We start from the raw sequence: 19,747 nt of genomic DNA on the forward strand, positions 1-19,747 counted from the left end.
GACAGCTCTAGGAGGGAAAAGAACCGCAAGGCCGAAGCCAAAAGGCCCCGGGCGCGCAAGTCCTCTGCAACAAGCGCCGCCAAACGGGAGGGAACCTGCACATGGAGCTGAATAATGCCCACATCGCGGGGAAGGACAGGGAAAAACAAGCACTCATTCAGGTACTCAAGTTCGCCCCCCAGGAAAACCTGAAGCACCGTGGAAGCTTTCCGCCACTCCAGCGTGCGGGAACGACAGAAGGAATGCCAGGAATCCAGGCCAAACAAGGGGCAGTCTGCTAGCCAGGACGACTCCGGAACCTCGTAACGGAGCCAGAAAGGGAACGAAGTCCCAAACCTGAACGTGAATGGATCCATTTCCGAGGCATAATCCGGGTCACGCAGGAGGTAAGCTGCAAAGGCCGCTATGTCGGGAAATACAAGCTGAGCAGCACCCTGCTCCCCTACCAGTGCAAACTGCCTCTTACCTGCCGGTAACAAGGGAGAACAGAACACCCAAGTGCCCAACAGGCGCCCGAAAAACCGAAAGGTAAAACGGAACAGCAGAGGCAGACCCCGAGGAGCCTGTGGAAGGTGGCCCCAAGCCCCAAGGGCAGTACTTACAGGGCACCTAGGGAAGGCAGCCCTAGGCGCATGCAGCCCGAATACTGAAGATAACTCCTGGCTCTCGCACCCACAAAACCAACACCACACGCAAAGCACAGTGCAGTAGCGACACCGGAGCCAGAGCACACGACCATCGCCTATAGCATCAGCCTCAAGAACTGAGGTGTGGGTAGCCGGCGCGGGGGGTCTGGAGCTCCCCCTTCCCCCTCCCGGGGAGGGGGGAGCTGCGCAGACAGCGGCGCGGCGGTGTGTGACGTCACACTAGTTTGCTTGTTTTCGGTTGGGGAGTTCTATCCACTAGTTCGGTTTTTGGTAGCAATTTTAACCAGAATAGGGGTTTGTTTTGAGGCGCTTACCTTTCTGGGTGCCTGTTCCGGTCGATGGCAGACATAGAATGCTTCCAACCACACGGGGGCTTCTATAGGCCATTGCTCCCCTTGCCTCTCTGAGGGGGCCCGGTTCTAGCCGTGGTCCCCGGTAGGCCTTAGAACTCCATACACATGACTGATGCCAAAGTCTGACATTAACATATCAGCCTGGGATAGCTCCAGGGAGCCAACGGGGCTCCCCCCAGAAAAAGTTCGAACTTGTACTTACTTTGGCTGCTATGGGGTCCGTACGTTGGCGCGTAACGTCACCATTCCCTGTTCGCCCGTGCAGTAAGCTCCCAGGGCCGGTGGGGCGCCCGGGGCGGGGCGTGCGAGTTGCCGGGAGTATATTTTTGTTCATTTTTTGCGCACAGTTCCAAAATTTTTTTATTTGTTTTTACGTGCTAATCCTATGTATAATGAACACGTACACTATATTATGGTAGTAAAACATCCGTACTGTCCATGGACACTGTGTTACGTGCATGACACTTGTGTACACATATGTTGCACATATTTACCATATATCATGCTAATTTATGTATATATACAATCTATTTACAGACTATACACTGTCACACACTATATACATTCCCCATCAACACACTCAGAACACCGCGAGTGTGAGCAGCCACACTCAGCCAGCCCTCCCTCACTCCTCCAACATCTTACTCGCCAACATTGCTCCTCCAAATCATAGTTATTCACACCAATGTTTCATGTTCATTTATGTATATTTACAACATATGTACACACTATACACTGTCACACACTATATACATTCACCATCAGCACACTCAGAACACCGCGAGTGTGAGCAGCCACACCCAGCCAGCCCTCCCTCACTCCCTCAAATAGAAAAAATAGAAATAGAAACAATTGAACGGAAGCTACAAGAATCATACAGAACCCAGGAGAGGCAAAGAGAGCAAAAGGCCATCAGTGAAATAGAAAGAAATCCAAAATATTTTTTCTCCTATGCAAAATCAAGATCAAAACCACATCTAGTATCGGGCCCCTGCGAAAGGGAGATGGAACTTTCACCGATGACAACAAAGAAATGAGCGAGCTACTGAGGACGCAGTACGACTCTGTTTTCAGCGAGCCATTAAACACACTAAAGATTGATAACCCAAATGAATTTTTCATGGATACGATACCAACATCAAATCATATATCAGACGTCACCCTATCCCCACTGGATTTTGAAGAAGCCATAAACAGTATGCCTATGCACTCTGCACCAGGCCCGGATTCTTGGAACTCCATATTCATAAAGAACTGTAAAAAACCACTATCACAGGCCCTCCACATTCTGTGGAGACAAAGCCTAGATACTGGCGTTATTCCTGATATACTAAAAACAGCAGAGATAGCACCACTTCATAAAGGAGGAAATAAGGCAGAGGCAAAAAATTACAGACCGATAGCGCTGACATCGCACATCATAAAAAATTTTGAGAGAGTGCTAAGAAGTAAAATCACAAAATACATGGAATCACAGCAACTCCATAACCCCGGACAACATGGTTTCAGAACAGGGCGCTCTTGCCTGTCGCAGTTGCTGGACCACTATGATATGGCATTAGATGCTATGGAAGACAAACATAACGCGGATGTAATTTACACAGATTTCGCAAAAGCTTTTGATAAATGTGACCATGGTGTTATTGCACATAAAATGCGTTCAAAAGGAATTACCGGAAAAATAGGCAGATGGATCTACAATTTCCTGACCAACAGAACCCAATGTGTAATAGTTAACAAAATAAAATCCAGCCCATCAACCGTGAAGAGCTCAGTCCCCCAGGGTACTGTGCTTGCTCCAGTACTTTTTCTCATCCTCATTTCGGACATAGACAAGAACACAACCTATAGCACTGTATCATCCTTTGCAGATGACACTAGGATCTTCATGAGAGTAGGCAACATAGAGGACACGGCGAACCTCCAGTCAGATGTAGATCAGGTCTTTCTATGGGCTACAAAAAATAATATGGTGTTTAACGAAGATAAGTTCCAGCTCATGCGCTATGGAAAAAATGAAAATATAAAAACGGAAACCACGTACAAAACTCAGGCAAATCATAACATAGAACGAAAAGGCAATGTAAAGGATCTGGGTGTACTCATGTCGGAAGACCTTACCTTTAAAGAACACAATAAAGTAGCCGTCACAACTGCAAGAAAAATGACAGGTTGGATAACAAGAACTTTTCACACTAGAGATGCTATACCGATGATGATACTTTTCAAAACGCTTGTGCTCTCTAGAGTGGAGTACTGCTGCACAATGACAGCCCCTTTCAAAGCTGGAGAAATTGCTGACCTGGAGAGCGTGCAGAGATCCTTTACTGCTAGAATCCACTCAGTAAAACACCTAAACTATTGGGACCGACTAAAGAGCCTAAATCTGTACTCCCTTGAGCGCAGGCGGGAGAGATACATAATAATTTACACGTGGAAAATATTAGAGGGGCTGGTCCCAAACCTGCACACAGAAATAACATCACATGAGACCAGAAGACATGGCAGGATGTGCAGAATACCCCCGTTGAAAAACGGAGGTGCAACTGGTACTCTGAGAGAGAACTCTATCAACATCAGAGGTCCGAGACTGTTCAACACGCTTCCACTACACATAAGGGGCATAACTGGCCGACCCCTCACAGTGTTCAAGAGAGAACTGGATAAGCACCTCCAAAGGATACCTGATCAACCAGGCTGTGACTCGTACGTCAGGCTGCGAGCAGCCGCGTCCAACAGCCTGGTTGATCAGTCCGGCAACCAGGAGGCCTGGTCGACGAACGGGCCGCGGGGACGCTAAGCCCCGGAAGCACCTCAAGGTAACCTCAAGGTAACCTCACTCCAACACCTTACTCACCAACATTGTTCCTCCCACCATACTGTTATTGTATTTATTACACGATTTACACATGTTATATATACCTATCTACATGTTTTATTCACCAGAACTATGCAAGTAAGCCGGTATTGTGTCCAAACAGTAAAGTGGCCACCATACACTGCATGACAAATCACACAGCAGACGACGCCACGATTACGACGTCACCTCCCTCACCAAAATAGCTCCTCCCAACATACTCCTGGTGCTGTTATTACACTATTCACACACACTGTATATACCCATGTACATGTGTGTTCCCCATAGCGAACCACGAAGCTAGTATGGTGAGCAACCCAAGAGTTACGGCCACAGTGAGGCTACCTCAATTCTCTCCCTCACCAAAATTCCTCCTTCCTACGCACAACGCTCATTATGACCACAATCCTGGTCAATAATACCTGTAAATGAATAATTGACCACAAGTTTATTTTGAAAAGGAACCTAAAAAGTCGTTTGAAGATTCTTAGATGGACGAAATAATGCTGTGGTGCTGTGGCTAGCGCTGTGAACATCATGAACAGCATTGAATCACTGATATTTGAACATTGTACCCAGTCATTATTACACTCAGGCTTTTCTATAATACTATTATGGCTAAATAAAGCAGATTATATATATATTTTGACAATATTAGGCGATGCTGTGGTCACACGCTGAACAGCAGTGCTGTGCGCTCATGCTGCGAGCACCAGCCTTGGTTGCTCACTCACTACTGAGGCTCTGACACCCAGCAATGTGGACCATGAATTTTTTTTAAGATGGCGTCTGTTTACAAGAGCCCTGAGGAAGCTGATGTGAACCCCATGTAGCCGCGGGAGTTTTGAATGGAACGTGAAAAATAAAAACACCCGGAGGCGCGTTGCGCACCCGAAGCCTGGGCCTGCAGGCACGTTGCACAGTTAAAGGGTTAAGGTCCTCATTTTTACCGTACCTGAGTACCTGGAAAATATCAGAGATATTTTATAAATTTAATTTAGGTAGACCCAGGTGACTTGTGGAAGATAACCCCAAGCCCCTAGGGCAGTACTTACAGGGCATTCCGGGAAGGGAAACCCCCTTCCCTGAATGCAGCCTGAGTACCTGTGAATATTACTCCCAGCTTGCATGCCACCGTAAAAGCAGTACTGGACCAAGGCACAGCACAAAGAGTCTGGAGCGGGAGCCACACAACCATGCACGATCACATCAGCCAAAGAACTGAAGGGTGGATCGCCGGTGCGGGGGTCTGGGGCTCCCCCTTCCCCCTCCTGGAAGGGGGGGAGGAGCTGCACAGACATGTGGCACGGCTTGTGTGACATCATGCTCGTTTGCTCTTTTTCATTTGGGGAGTTATATCAACTCGTTTGTCTATTTTTGTCGTTTTAACCAGAATAGGGGTTTGTTTTGTGGCACTTACCTTTCTAGGTGCCTGTTCTGGTTGATGGCAGACATAAATGCTTCAAATCACATGTGCATTTCTATAGGCCATTGCTCCTCATGCCTCTGAGAGGGCCAGGTTCTGGCTTGTGGTCCCTGGTGCTAGAACTCCACTCACACTGACTGATGCCAAAGTCTAAAGATAATCATATCAGCCTGGATAGCTCCGGGGAGCTGCAGGGGCTCCCCCCGGAAATTACAAAAATCTATAAACGAACTAGAGAGCAATTTAAACCTATTTTTCAAGCATTTACTCAATTTATCCATTAATTTTAATTATTTTAAATTCAACAATTTTAAATTATATTAAATCCACAATGCAATTACATTGCATTGTGGATCATCAGTCAATATTACAATAAAACCACACTAAATGACTTGCCTTATTGCATTCCACCAATTTGATACCATTCTTCAATTACCAATATTATGCAGCTCATCTCTGGAAGATTAAAAAACAAAGTTAATCAACCCATGTACAATGAGAAATGCTAAACAATGTGACAATAGTCAGAAAATATTAAACATCACAGTTTCAGATATATACTTGTCTATATGTTCATCACAATATTCACACAATGTTAAGTGCCCTCCTATCACTTAAAATGCCACAAAGCAATATACCAAATATTGGATTTAAAACTAATCATAATCAATTAAGATTAATCTAAAATTCCTTCAGCCATTTATTCAGCAGTTAGTGTGCACCTTAACTTTCATATAGTTCTTTAACAGTGCATTGCAAATCAATTTGGATATCAGTCCAACATTAACCCTAGCATTAAAAGTACAAAGACCCATATTAATTTCCCCACAGCAATACTTCGCAAGACACCAAATTTCAGTTTACATTAATATGTAATCACTCCCACCCAGGCTTGTTCCATACCATGTCTTACGTTCACCCTGTCTAACCCACTCACCTTACAGGTCGTGCCCCATCTGAAAACGTGCAATTCATACATACAGGAATCAGAACCACCACCCAACTTTACTTACAGGCATAGCACGCCGAATCATTCAATGCTGAGTTGCACACCCTGTATACTTACAAAAGTTACTCAAATGCCATTAACTTGTAGAAAGAAATCACTATTATTATAATTGTTAGTTCAAATACATTTACAACTAATTAAGCAGTTTCTCGGTTTTCCAAATTAATCAACATGTATCATTAAACGATCAGGTTATCACAGGTATCTGTACATACCTGATAAGGTAGTTGTGCCCGTATGAGTTCTCCCCAAGAATGACAATCCAAACAGGAATTTTTGCCAAACATAAAGCAGTTTGCTTGTAAAGGGGAAAAACCAGCGTTGAATGTAATGAAACGCCATTTTCTGGGTGTGTCCCGGAGGCTCCCCGGAGCTATCTAGGCTGAATGGATATGTATAACTTTCTGTCATCAGTCAAAGTGCTAGGAGTTCTTGCCTACCAGGGACCACGAGCCAGAACCTGGCCCCCTCAGAGAGGCACGAGGAGCAATGGCCTATAGAAACCCCCTTGTGATTGGGAGCATTCTATGTCTCATCGACCGGGACAGGTACCCAGAAAGGTAGGCGCCCCAAAACAAACCCCCTATTCTGGTGAAATTATTGCTACCGAAAGCCGAACGAGTGGACAGAACTCCCCAAACAAAATTATCAAACTAGCACGACGTCATCACGTCGCCGCGCAACCCCCCCCCCCTCCTCGAGAGGGGGAAGGGGGAGCCCCAGACCCTCCACGCCGGCGATCCAACTGGCAGTTCTTAGGCTGCATGTCAAAATACGCGAAAAACGCCGCCGACCGGAGGGAGGTAGGGATGCCGGGGAGCCTCCGGGACACACCCAGAAAATGGCGTTTCATTACATTTAACGCTGGTTTTCTGGTGGGAGCCCCATTGGCTCCCCGGAGCTACCTCACCACACAAAGTAAATCAGGGAAGGAACCGGGAAGCGGATACCACACGTCCTAACTGAATAACCAAAACCAGAGACAAAACAAAGACCAAAACGAGAAGAAAAAGACCACCCAGGCCAACGACCAGGACAGCACCAAAACTCAAGAGCAGGCCAGAGGGGAACAACGCCCAGGACAGCAAGTGGAATGGAGCAGAAGGAACCGCAACACAGAACGCAAGCAGGAGCGGCTCTGCCAGCACCACCCAACATGAGGTGACAGGACAATCCCAGAACAACCCCCAAGGGAAGACAAGCCAACACTATCAAAGACCGAAGGACCCTTCGCAGTGATAGGAAAACCACACACCGCCCCCGAGATGAAACACGCAGGTGGGAGACCAATAACGAACCCACCTGTGCCGACACAAACGACGAGAAACGAACACCACGATCGAAAGCGCAAAACGCGAATCTAAAAACAGCGACCCTACAACCCAAAGGAGCAACATAACCAGCTCCAGCAGGGAAGAATGATGCACGCATCCCCGAGGCATCCAAGAGGAGAACTACCCAGGATGAGAACCGCAGGAAAGCAAACACACCCGGTCCGGAAAAGGAACAAAGAAAAACCGAAACCAGGACCGGAACCCAGCAAACCCGGTTCCAAGAAAAGGAACCAGGAAGGCAGGAGCGGCAAACCGAAAAGTCCGCACCCCCCACAGACAGAGCAACCCGAAGCCTGCAGAAAACCACACAGAAATCACAGGAACTCGGTACCAAAACGGAACACCAGAGAAGTCCAAAAACAGAACACGGAACATGGACAGAGGCCTACTGGAGCACCAAATAGGATAATCAAGAAGCACTGACCCAGATACACAAAAACGTGTAGCATGGGGGGAGGAAAAATGGACACAGGTAAGGAAAACCACGAATACGACCCAAGGAGCGGCAGGGAAGTAACGCACACGACCAACCACAAAATGTGTAGAGGAGCGCGTCCATACCCGAGGGACCTTACGGACAGCAGGGTGCAGTCAGGCACTGAAGATAGGCAAGGAAAGTGTCCAGACAGGGAAAAGACCCAGGGGTTGACAACGAAAACAAAAGCACCGAAATGCGGAGCAGAGCCCCACAGGACAACAAAGAACAAAAGATGGACAAAAAAGGCACTAAAGACACATGCAAGGTGACCAAACACCACACCAAACACCCCAGTCAGGAGCCATCGACGCAATTCCACCAAGCGGGGAAGAGTAAACAAGGATGGAAAAGTGAACAATGGTGGCGGAGTGAGTAGAGTAGCCCAAGAAGATACTCGCTCCAAATGCATGAGCCTAACTAGAGAAGCAAAGCTCTACGAAGTACCAACGATGGAACTCAAAACCGTTCTGTACTTCCAAGGAAAATTCCTGCCAACCTTTGGAGAACTGTGAGGCGTCGCCCAAGCATATAACCAGCAGTGTAGCGAATAATAACTAGTCTACCTGCAAGTGTGGTCTACAACAGACATGCGAGACACCATACCACCCACACCATTGCCCGCCAAAATATCACCCGCAACTACTGTATACGCAACAAAAGATTAGTTCCTTAGTGTTTGTGTTTATTGACACGAAACAATAGAAACTGGGAGAGTGGCACACGCCACCCTTGCGGCACATTGTGGTCACGAAACAATGGGCATAAAAGGGATAAGCGCAGAATCAGGAAAGACCGGAGGAATGACCGGCACGGTGATGCGCGGAACCAATTACCACGTAACGTGGTGGTGGGGCCCCACGATTGGTGCAAGGGCAGGTTGGACATGCATGTGAGTGGGAATGGATGGTAAGAAACAGTAGCTGCCTCGCACAGGCCAATAGGACCTCCGCAGGTCCACTGTACTTATGTCCGTATGTTTGTACGCACAAGGGGACACAGAAGGAAGTGAGCACCCAAAGGAGCCACAGACACTAAAAAAGAACCTGATCAATGTCAGAGGGAAAAGGAAGTGAAAAGCACCAAAAAGCCATGTGGAGGAGGCAGACGCCACCCACAGGAGCAAACGTAAAGAAGACAGAGCCCAGGAGGCTCAGGAAACTGCACAACCGTCAACTGACAGGAGAGGCAGGGCCCAAGAGCCAGAGCTCAACCCCCGCAAGCACCTTACCAAAAGTGAGAACCAGCACTAGGCCGACAGAAGCGCTAGACAAGACAACCTCACCTGCAGAGCAGACACACGACCGTGCCACAACACAGGCGAGCCAAGTAACATACTAGGAGCAGCGCTAAAGGGGTGCCCGAAAGCCATGCATACTTGAGGCAGGAGGCATAGTATGGACCGTTACCTGAATAAAATGCGAAGTCGAATGAGAAATACGGCCAGAGGCGCGCGCCCTGCAGAAGACGAAGCAGTACAGAGGGGGGAGGAGGCGGCACCACGCCAAACCATCCCACACCAAGAAGCAGAGGAAGAACAAAATGACACCCCCAGATATAAATCCAAAACACCCTCAGCATCCAGAGGGCCACGACTGGAGGGAGAAACGAGCAAGAAGCCGTAGAAAACCCCGAGAAACGGCGTGAAAACACGAGCATACCGCCCATAAACAAAACGCACACCGCGGCCCCAGAGAGGTTAGAAGCATTAAATATGCCAAAACTAGAAGACAGAAGAAAAAGAGGTGATATGATCACTACGTACAAAATAGTAACAGGAATTGATAAAATCGACAGGGAAGACTTCCTGAGACCTGGAACTTCAAGAACAAGAGGCCATAGATTTAAACTAGCTAAACACAGATGCCGAAGAAATATAAGAAAATTCACCTTCGCAAATAGAGTGGTAGACGGTTGGAACAAGTTAAGTGAGAAGGTGGTGGAGGCCAAGACCGTCAGTAGTTTCAAAGCGTTATATGACAAAGAGTGCTGGGAAGACGGGACACCACGAGCGTAGCTCTCATCCTGTAACTACACTTAGGTAATTACACTTAGGTAATTACACGAGGTACGAAACGCACCACCCGTCCACCGGGAGGCGTGGCTCGTACACCAGGCAGACACACAAATCGTACACACAACATACAGACATCGTACAAACACCAGGAAGGCGTGCAGAACGAAGACAAAGAACACCGAAACTGGAAGTAGAGACGACGCGAAATCAAAACAAGGCGAAAACGAAGCAAAAGAAAACAGATGATGGAAGGGAACCACCAAGGCCGACAAAAGACCCGAGGGGAAACCACATCGAAAATCAACAGACGTTCCAATAATATTGGAAGGTACGAAGAGATTCGTGAACCAACGAGAACCACAAGCACCCCTGACCAAGGAACATGCAGGGACAATGATACGAAGCGGTTTAGGCACTATGGACTAGGTCAATATAAAAATCTATCAATGTTTGTTTCACACCTTGTATGGATGTACCTTACCTGAACACTTTTTGTTTTTTTTTGAACAGCATCGCGACGTAAGAGCGAAAAGGGTAAGGAAAAGGGGGTGAAATACACCCCCAGGACCGACGGGACCGACGAACCCAAAGGAACACAGAACCGAACCCAGGGAGGGGTATACCCGAAAACAACAGGAACACAGAGGGAAGGAACAACCCCACTGAGGAACTGCCAGCTCCACACCAAAGGTACAAAGACCCAAGAGGGGCAAACGGGGCCGAGACCCCCCAGGCAACCCCTCCCTAACCCCGGGAACCTCGACGGCATGACCCAGGGCCGAGCCGCACCCCCAAAGCCTCAGCTTAACAAGGAAAAGCTGGGGCAGCCGTGCAAACACTAATGAAGGGAACCCACTGGTCAGACCCATACGGCACGGCTGGAGGAACCGACTTGAATGCCTCCGCTACCACCCCAGAAGAGGAAAACCCCCGAGACCGCCCGAGTTTCAACCCAACCAGACCCCGCCCCAACCCCGAAACCCGCCTATGGTTCAGAGCAGGAAGCAAGGGAGGAAGTGAGTAGAACAGAAGGGGAAGAACAAGAAGCAGAAGGAGCCAGAGTCGAAGCGACCCCCACCCCCAAGTCCAGACCCCAACCACCAAAACGGGGCAGCCTCGGGGCATCCAGGGCCGCAAACAACCAAGAGCGTTGCAGCAACCTACACCCAGCAAGCAACGCCGCAGCCACCTGCACTCGATTATCAAGACCAGTAGCCTGGGTGAAGGAGAGCGCGTACCGACAACAATCATCGGATGACTCCGGGTCACAAGAATAAGGACCCAACAGGCAGCATGGCAGAGGCACAACCGGTGAGTGTCACCCTGAGACAAGGGGACAGATCAACCGTCAAACTCGCAGGACGCGAGCGGGACTCCGAGGACACACCTAGAGGACCACGGAGCCCCCGTAGGGTTTCCAAGGGCCCTTAGCCTTTTGTACACGCTAAGGCAAGCCCAGGCAGGGTACAGCGAACCGGCGCCCAAATCTACCAACAAACTGCTAAAGCTGAACCCCCGGGACATGTCCACTCACGGGGGCCAAGCGAGGAGTACCGCCAACAGAAGAATTCAAAAGAAAATCACCGAGAACAGGAAAGGGGGACCATAGTAAAGGCAGACCCCCCCATCAGGCAAAAACAAAAGTAAAACCCCACAAGAGGACAACGTACCCAGGCGGAACAGAGCCAGCCGCTGTTAATGGTGAAAACTAGCTGTGCAGTACCCCGCGCCCCTACCAGTGACGAAAACTACCACCTACCCAGAGACAAACCAGGACAACAAAACCCCAGCCGACTCCAAGGGCGGCCCAGTACCGAGCAGTAAAGGACACAGCGGAGGTAGAACCCAAGGCAACTTGTGGAAGGTGGCCCCAAGCCCCAAGGGCAGTACTTACAGGGCACCTAGGGAAGATAGCCCTAGGCACATGCAGCCCAAGTACCGTGGAATCTTACTCTTGGCTCACACCCCACCGGTAGAGACAGTCCACACCACAAGGCACAGAACTGAAACAAAAACCGGAGCCAGAGGCCCTCGACCAGCCAGTAATACCATCAGCCAAGAACTGCCAGTTGGATCGCCGGCATGGAGAGTCTGGGGCTCCCCCCTCCCCTCTCGGGGAGGGGGGGGGTTGAGCAGACGATGGCACGGCGACGTGATGAAGTCGTGCTAGTTTGATAATTTTGTTTGGGGAGTTCTGTCCACTCGTTCGGCTTTCGGTAGCAATAATTTCACCAGAACAGGGGTTTGCTTTGGGGCGCCTACCTTTCTGGGTGCCTGTCCCGGTCGATGGCAGACATAGAATGCTCCCAATCACAAGGGGGTTTCTATAGGCCATTGCTCCTCGTGCCTCTCTTAGGGGGCCAGGTTCTGGCTTGTGGTCCCCAGTAGGCAAGAACTCCTAGCACTTTGACTGATGCCAGAAAGTTATACATATCCATTCAGCCTGGATAGCTCCGGGGAGCCGACGGGGCTCCCCCCAGAAAACAATGTTAACTACTAGAGACAATCACCACATGCAGGATCCAAGTTATACCAGTCTCAGAACACAGTTGTCTTCACTCCTGTTTCAGACATCTAAGGAAGGATTAATTATCATCATACTTGGGTTACATAGTTTAGCGATAACAGAAACTTGATTATTTTGCAGCATTAAGTCTAATCTGATGGAACATTACTTACTAGCGACGTGGCATGGCGTATCATAGCATTGCATAAGGACGTGGAGAAGGCCAAGTGCCTAGACTATCCATCTGTGGAACAAAAAACACACACATTACACTTGTTCCAGGTTTGGGACAGTTGAGTCTACTGTAAGTAATTCAGAAATGAGAAATTCCCTAGTCAACATTATTATTATTATGTTAGAATATTCATCACTTTAATTAGATCAAAAGTTAATATGGTTGTGCACAAGCTCATCTTGAGTGTTAATGTGTCATACATCACTTCACCAGGAAAGTTAAGGTTTTGTTAATATATTTAAAGAAAATTATAAATACTTCTGGGACTCTAGTTTAACTCTAGAATTCAGAATCCTTTTGACTCTCTCACAGAGATCAAGTATAAAAATTTGTCCTTGTATAAAATTATCCACACATTTTACAAAAAAATTAATCATGTGATTGGACTGTTTATAATACAAACCAATAAACAAAAAAATACAACATAATAAACAAATTTAAACATTTACTTCCCGATAAACAAATTTCTGCACCTTAATCTGTACACTTTGGCAAATCCCAAACCTGAGGAAAGATCTAAACTTTACCTTCATCAACATTAAAGACACAAGGCTTGTGAATATAGTGGTCAGACCTGCTGAGCTTGAACCTTCAGGTTTCAGGATACCATTACAATTTCACCATTAACAGCAATGAGAACTAAAACGAGTTTGAGACTAACCAGAGACTGCTACGTAACCGCTATCCCAGCTGACAAACTTACTCAAATGTGCTTTAGTCAGTGATGCATCAATGTTGCTTGCTTAGGGAATGGCAGCTTGTTTCACCTGAAGGGGAGAAATGTTTTTTATGACATTTATGTTAAGGTCCATTACTTAATGTACCCTAAACTGCATTTCATCAGACAGCCTTGCAGCCAATTTGACACACCTCCTATAGTCCACAGCAGTGGGTTCCACCATTGCTGGCACTGCTGTGTAGCTACTACTGGATTAGTATAAGTGTTTAGTCATCATATAAACTGTATGTGAAAGTTACAAGAATTTTAAGCCAAATTGTTAAATATATTATAATACCTCATGTTGCTACAAATAAGGCACAAAATATGGATTATGGCATTCTTAAATTAATATTGCAAGAAAGGCCAAGAGAAAACCTAAATTGCTAGGCCATAAATGGTACATATTTACTAAATTTGACCCCAAGACTGCTTTTGTTATACCTGGGCAATTTAGGCCTACAACAGGTTAATGCTTACTCTGTTCCACTATTATTTCAACAGCACAAACAAGCTTTCCTGGCACAATATTTTGCAAGTTCAATCCACAGTGGCTCAAGATTCAAAAATTCGTGGAGGATTGTGCTTTTAAGCACATACTCAGCATATAGTACTCACCACTCACAAACATCTTCAATGCCACCATCTGGAAAAGCAAAGAGCGCTTGTCAAGTCACATTCTACAAATAAAAAATTACATAACTGGTGCAACATTCACCGTATGAATAATTGTTACTCATAAAGATCTTAGTAGAGGTGTCAATTTTTCATCAAATGAAGTAATTCACAAAATTTTAAAATTATTTCCAGATTCATTGAGCAGAAATCAACTATGCACAATTAAAGAAAACATTCAGTTTCAATATTATATGAAATGTCAACCACTAAAACTCTGCAAAAGTTTTCAACCATAAAATTACCTGATAGTTTTGGACCAATCACAATTTTAGCATTCCACAACTGATGCACACTTGAACTTTCTCAACCTAGCCACACGTTCTAAAAAACCAGCGTTGAATGTAATGAAACGCCATTTTCTGGGTGAGACCCAGAGGCTCCCCGGAGCTTTACCGGCTGATATGCTAATGTCAGACTTTGGCATCAGTCATGTGTATGGAGTTCTAGGGCCTACCGGGGACCACGAGCCAGAACCTGGCCCCCTCAGAGAGGCAAGGGGAGCAATGGCCTATAGAAACCCCCGTGTGGTTGGAAGCATTCTATGTCTGCCATCGACCGGGTCAAGCATCCAGAAGGTAAGCATTCCAAAACAAACCCCTATTCTGGTGAAAATTGCTACTTAAGCCGAACTAGTGGATAGAACTCTTCAACAGAAAACAAGGAAACTAGTATGACGTCATACGTCACCACGCCGCTGTCTGCGCAGCTCCCCCCTCCCCGGGAGGGGGAAGGGGGAGCCCCAGACCTCCCACGCCGGCTATCCACCCATCAGTTCTGAGGCTGGATGTCAAAACACACGAAAAACGCCGACCGGAGGGAGGGAGGGTTGCTGGGGAGCCTCCGGGTCTCACCCAGAAAATGGCGTTTCATTACATTCAACGCTGGTTTTCTGGGGGGAGCCCCGTCGGCTCCCCGGAGCTAACTACCCACAGAGGAAGGTCTAAAGGGACAAAACCGGGAGGCGGACACCACGCACCCCCCAAGGAGGCGAGACAACCGGCAGCAAACGCCAACCCAAGGCGCCACAGCCCCGAAAATCCCGGGAACAACACTAGAACCATGAGCAGCAAGGCCCCTGCACGAACACCAAAAATCCATGCCCGAAAGACTGTAAGGCCACGTCGCCCAGACGGCAGCGAGAGCAGCGAAGCCACGAACGCCACAGGCATGAGGGAAGAACACAGGCAGCTTAGCCGCAAGAACACGGCTGACCACCCGGGACACTATCACCCGCGAACCGGGAAGAACAGAACCGGATCAACGCAAAACGCGCTCCGGACCCAAACGCCGTGGCAAGCAAACAACAGCGGAGGGCCGCCACTGAACACAAAAACGACACACCCCCGGCCCGACCAACGAAGCACCAACAAACCCTGGACCCCTCCAGAATGCAGCAGCCCCACCCCACGCCAGAAAAGATGGAGACTGCTGCCATCAAACAACCAAAACGCTAAAAACGAAGGAGCAAGAAAACTCAGCGACTCGACCCCCAGAGGCAAAGGCCCAAAGGAAAGAGCCGACGAAAAAACACACCGGAACCAAAGGGGCACTACCAACCGAGGAGAAGACAGAGCACGCTGACCAGAGACCAGGATGGTGCAAGCGGCGCACGAACAGGCCGGAGGTGAAACGACGCACAAGACAGCTGACTAACGGTGCAGAAGCCACACCAAGACCGAAAGCAAGCTGAAGCGGCTCCGCCTGCGCCGCACGAAAAGAGGCGACAGTATGTGGCAAGACGACGGCCCCCAACCCCCACTAGAAAACCAAGCCGAAAGTAAACCACGCGAACAAGAGTAACCACCTAAGAAGGGACAGGAAAAGGAAGGACCGCCAAAATACCCCATACTGCCGTCAAGAGAAGCACGCAGGTGTGACACCTACCACGAAGCCACCCAACCACCAACCGGAGGCGAGACCACGAGGTAGAACATAAGCAGCCCCGACAAGGCCCCCCCCCCCCCCGAGCCCAGGAAAAGGCGGAGCCGCGAGAAGATCTCAGGCGTGACCACCGAAACCCAGGCGGCACAAGGAGATGGAACGTCTGCCGAACAGAAAAACTCCCCAAAGCATGCAAACCCGCCAGGAGTTCAGAAACGACGGGTCCGACGCGAGACATCGCAAGACCCCCCCCCCCCCAAAAAAAAAAAACAACCGGCAGGGCAAGCTAGGAAAACCAAAGAAGGCGGAAGGGTCGCCGCCAGAACAGGACCCGAACCAAGGGGCACGAACAACTGCAATAGACCGAGACAAAGAAGCACATCACAGGACACAGGCTGACCAACGCCTAAGAACACACAAAGGGCAAGAGCTACGAGGAGAGGTTAGAAGCATTAAATATGCCAAAACTAGAAGACAGAAGAAAAAGAGGTGATATGATCACTACATACAAAATAGTAACAGGAATTGATAAAATCGACAGGGAAGACTTCCTGAGACCTGGAATTTCAAGAACAAGAGGTCATAGATTTAAACTAGCTAAACACAGATGCCGAAGAAATATAAGAAAATTCACCTTCGCAAATAGAGTGGTAGACGGTTGGAACAAGTTAAGTGAGAAGGTGGTGGAGGCAAAGACCGTCAGTAGTTTCAAAGCGTTATATGACAAAGAGTGCTGGGAAGACGGGACACCACAAGCGTAGCTCTCATCCTGTAACTACACTTAGGTAATTACAGAACATCCCTGCTGCAGAGGAGGCAGGAAGAGAGAGCAGAAGCACAAAAAAACCCAGGAGAACAACCAGGGGTGGACAATCAGGCAGGGACAAAAACCCCACGCAATCCCCAGGCACAAAACGGCAGCAAAGTGCCACTCCACAACCGGACACAGGAACAAGGACACGCCACCGTGAAACACGGTACCAATGCACACGTGCAGCAGCCGCAAAAGGCACCACTGCAACATGTAAATAGCAACTCCCCTCTGCAAAGGTAGAGAACGGAGCAGGCCGACCCCAGACAGGGCCAACGGAGACACGACAAAACCCTGCAGGCCCAGAAACCTGCACCAGGCGACTGACGGCGGAGAAACCCCGCTCGATACCCGCTGGATGAGGTACTGGGAGCTCTTTTACACCTGAAGCCCGGCCCAAGGTCAGGCCAGACCGGCCAGAGGATGGCCCACCAGGCAGCTGCGAGGAGCAGTCTACCGGCCCACATACCCCCACAACCAGGACGGGCCGGAACTGCCATACGAAAACAGGCCAGTGCGCCCTGGAAGTCCACGGACGAACCAGCAAGAAGGCTTATGCTCGCAAGTAGGTCGTGTAACAAGCACAGACCACTGATGGTAATACAGTGTTCCCCAAGAGTGCCAACAGCACCACTGCACTCCACTGGTACTATCCCGCAAGTTCTACCAGATAGGCGGGACCCAAGAGCCAGAGCTCAAATCCTGCAAGCACAGCCAGGAGCCTTACCAGGTGAGTACAGAACCAACCCTACAACCCCCACACCTCAACATTAAAAAGGGAGGGTCCCCTGAATGACTCCAGCATGGGTTGGACATGCACATGAGGGGGACAGGAAGGGGTGATAAAGGGACAGTCACTGGTGTGCGAACGTTCTCGGTCGTACAAAATATACCTAAATAAAGACAGGTATATAAACACCGCCACATCCAGCGCCCGGCCAAAAGACGCCAGACCGCATAAACTCACCTGGCAAATGGTGGCACGAACTTGACACGACTCAACCGTGCCCAGAAGAACTTGGGAGCACCGCCAGGTGAAGACGCCAGAGCCGGACCCGCAGGAGAACGGAGAGGCGAAGGAGGCGGTCCACACCCATGACACAGGGAAAACCGCGGTGTCCTCCCCACAACTGGGAACCAGGGCACCCCCGGCGCAAAGGGGCACATACCGCAGCCAGGGAGAAGAACGAGAGGCGAAGCACTGTAGCAAAAAAGGGCGCAAAACCCCAGCACTGAAACACCGCCCAGACCAAAACAAACTCCACGGAGCATGCGCATAACACGCTGGCCGAACCGCACACCCTCCCTGCGGGAAGGCGCCAGCCAGGACTACTGCACGAGAAAAGGAGCCAAAAGAGGAAGCAGGAACAAGAAAACCGGCCAAAGAAGCAAAGAGCCCAAAAAGGAACCCAACCGGGCAACAAGTAGCCCAACCGGGTGACAAGTAGCCCAACAGGGCGACAAGTACGAGGAGCCGACAGACGTTCCAATAATGCGGGAAGTAGCGAAAAACCTTCCCGTACCCTCGAGAACACAGAAGCCAACACTAGTCCCGAAGGCACACGAAGGCGCAGGCGCACCCGAGATCAGAAGTCACGCAGAACCCCATCGAACGGGGAAACATGACAAAAACACCGTCCCAAAAAGGGGGGGAGGAAACATCCACCCACAGGACGGAACCAACCAACTCAAAGGCCAAGGAACCGAGCCCGGGGAGGGGCCGACGTCCAACAGCACGTACGGCGAGTGGGGAGGAAAGACCCCACTCCGCGAAACCACAAGCCCCGCCTAGAGGGGGATAAAAACCCCCATGGGGTCTAACAGCGCCAAGGCCCCCCCAAGTCAGCCCCTCCCCAGCCCCGGGAACCTACACGACAGGCCCCGGGGCCGAGCCGTTCCGCCAAAGCCCCGGCCATACCAGAAAACCGGGGCAGCCGTGAAAACACTAAGGAAGGGAGCCCACTGGCAGACTCATACAACACGGCTGGAGGAACAGGCCCAAATGCCCCCGTCACTACCCCGGAAGGGGAATTCCCCGAGACTGCCCGAGTCTCAACACCACCAAAAACCCCGCCCCGAACCTACAGACGGTAAGGAACCGGATGCAGGCAGGAAGGGTGAACCAGGGGAAAGACAAGGGGGCGTGGATGGAACCGAAGCAACCAACACCCCCAAGTCCCAAAACGAACTACAACGGGGCAGCCCCGGGGCTCCCGGGGAGGAAACCACGAGAACGTTGCCACCACCAAGGCTCAAGTGCAACGCCCCTGCTGCCCGCACCCGCTTTGTTAGCACAACTGGGTAACCGAGCCACAACGAGCAACCAAACTCGCAGGACTCCGGGTCGAAGGTGTCACCGACCCCACAGGCAGCAGACGGAGGCAAAACAGAGAGTCACCTAGAGACAAAAGGTGAGAGCAACCCTCAAACTCGCTGGAAGCGAGGGGGGGACTCTGGGGTCACATCCATCGGACCCGCGCGCCCCCAGGGGTTTCCCAGGGTCCCGAGCGTTTACTTTGAGAAGACTCGCGCTCAGGTAATCCCAGGCAGGGTACTGCTAACCGGCACCCAAAGCTACCAAACAACTTTCTAAGAGCTGAACCCCCGGGACGTGTACACTCACGGGGACCTAGCAGGGGTACCACCAGAAAATACTCAGAACACAAGGGACACAAGGGGCAAGACGAAGGCAGACCCCCCACCAGGTAGATAAACAAAAAGAAAAAGAAAACCCCGCAAGAGGACAGCGTACCCAAGCGGAACAGAGCCGGCCGCTATGATTGGTAAAGACAAGCTGCAC

General features: G+C 49.6%; 1 long non-coding RNA gene across 2 annotated transcripts in view; it reads right to left on the reverse strand.

Moving 5' to 3' along the window:
* The window catches only part of LOC123769023 (uncharacterized), a 165,158-nt gene that overhangs the window by 107,810 nt on the left and 37,601 nt on the right, over window positions 1-19,747 (reverse strand). For both annotated transcript variants that reach the window (XR_011223681.1, XR_006774190.2), the window contains exons 2-5: window positions 14,196-14,223; window positions 13,563-13,626; window positions 12,798-12,868; window positions 5,680-5,739 (exon numbers count right to left, since the gene is read on the reverse strand). This is a non-coding gene — a long non-coding RNA (uncharacterized lncRNA). The remainder of the gene's footprint in view (window positions 1-5,679; window positions 5,740-12,797; window positions 12,869-13,562; window positions 13,627-14,195; window positions 14,224-19,747) is intronic.

Source organism: Procambarus clarkii, chromosome 64, assembly GCF_040958095.1.
Source record: "Procambarus clarkii isolate CNS0578487 chromosome 64, FALCON_Pclarkii_2.0, whole genome shotgun sequence".
Taxonomy (NCBI): domain Eukaryota; kingdom Metazoa; phylum Arthropoda; class Malacostraca; order Decapoda; family Cambaridae; genus Procambarus; species Procambarus clarkii.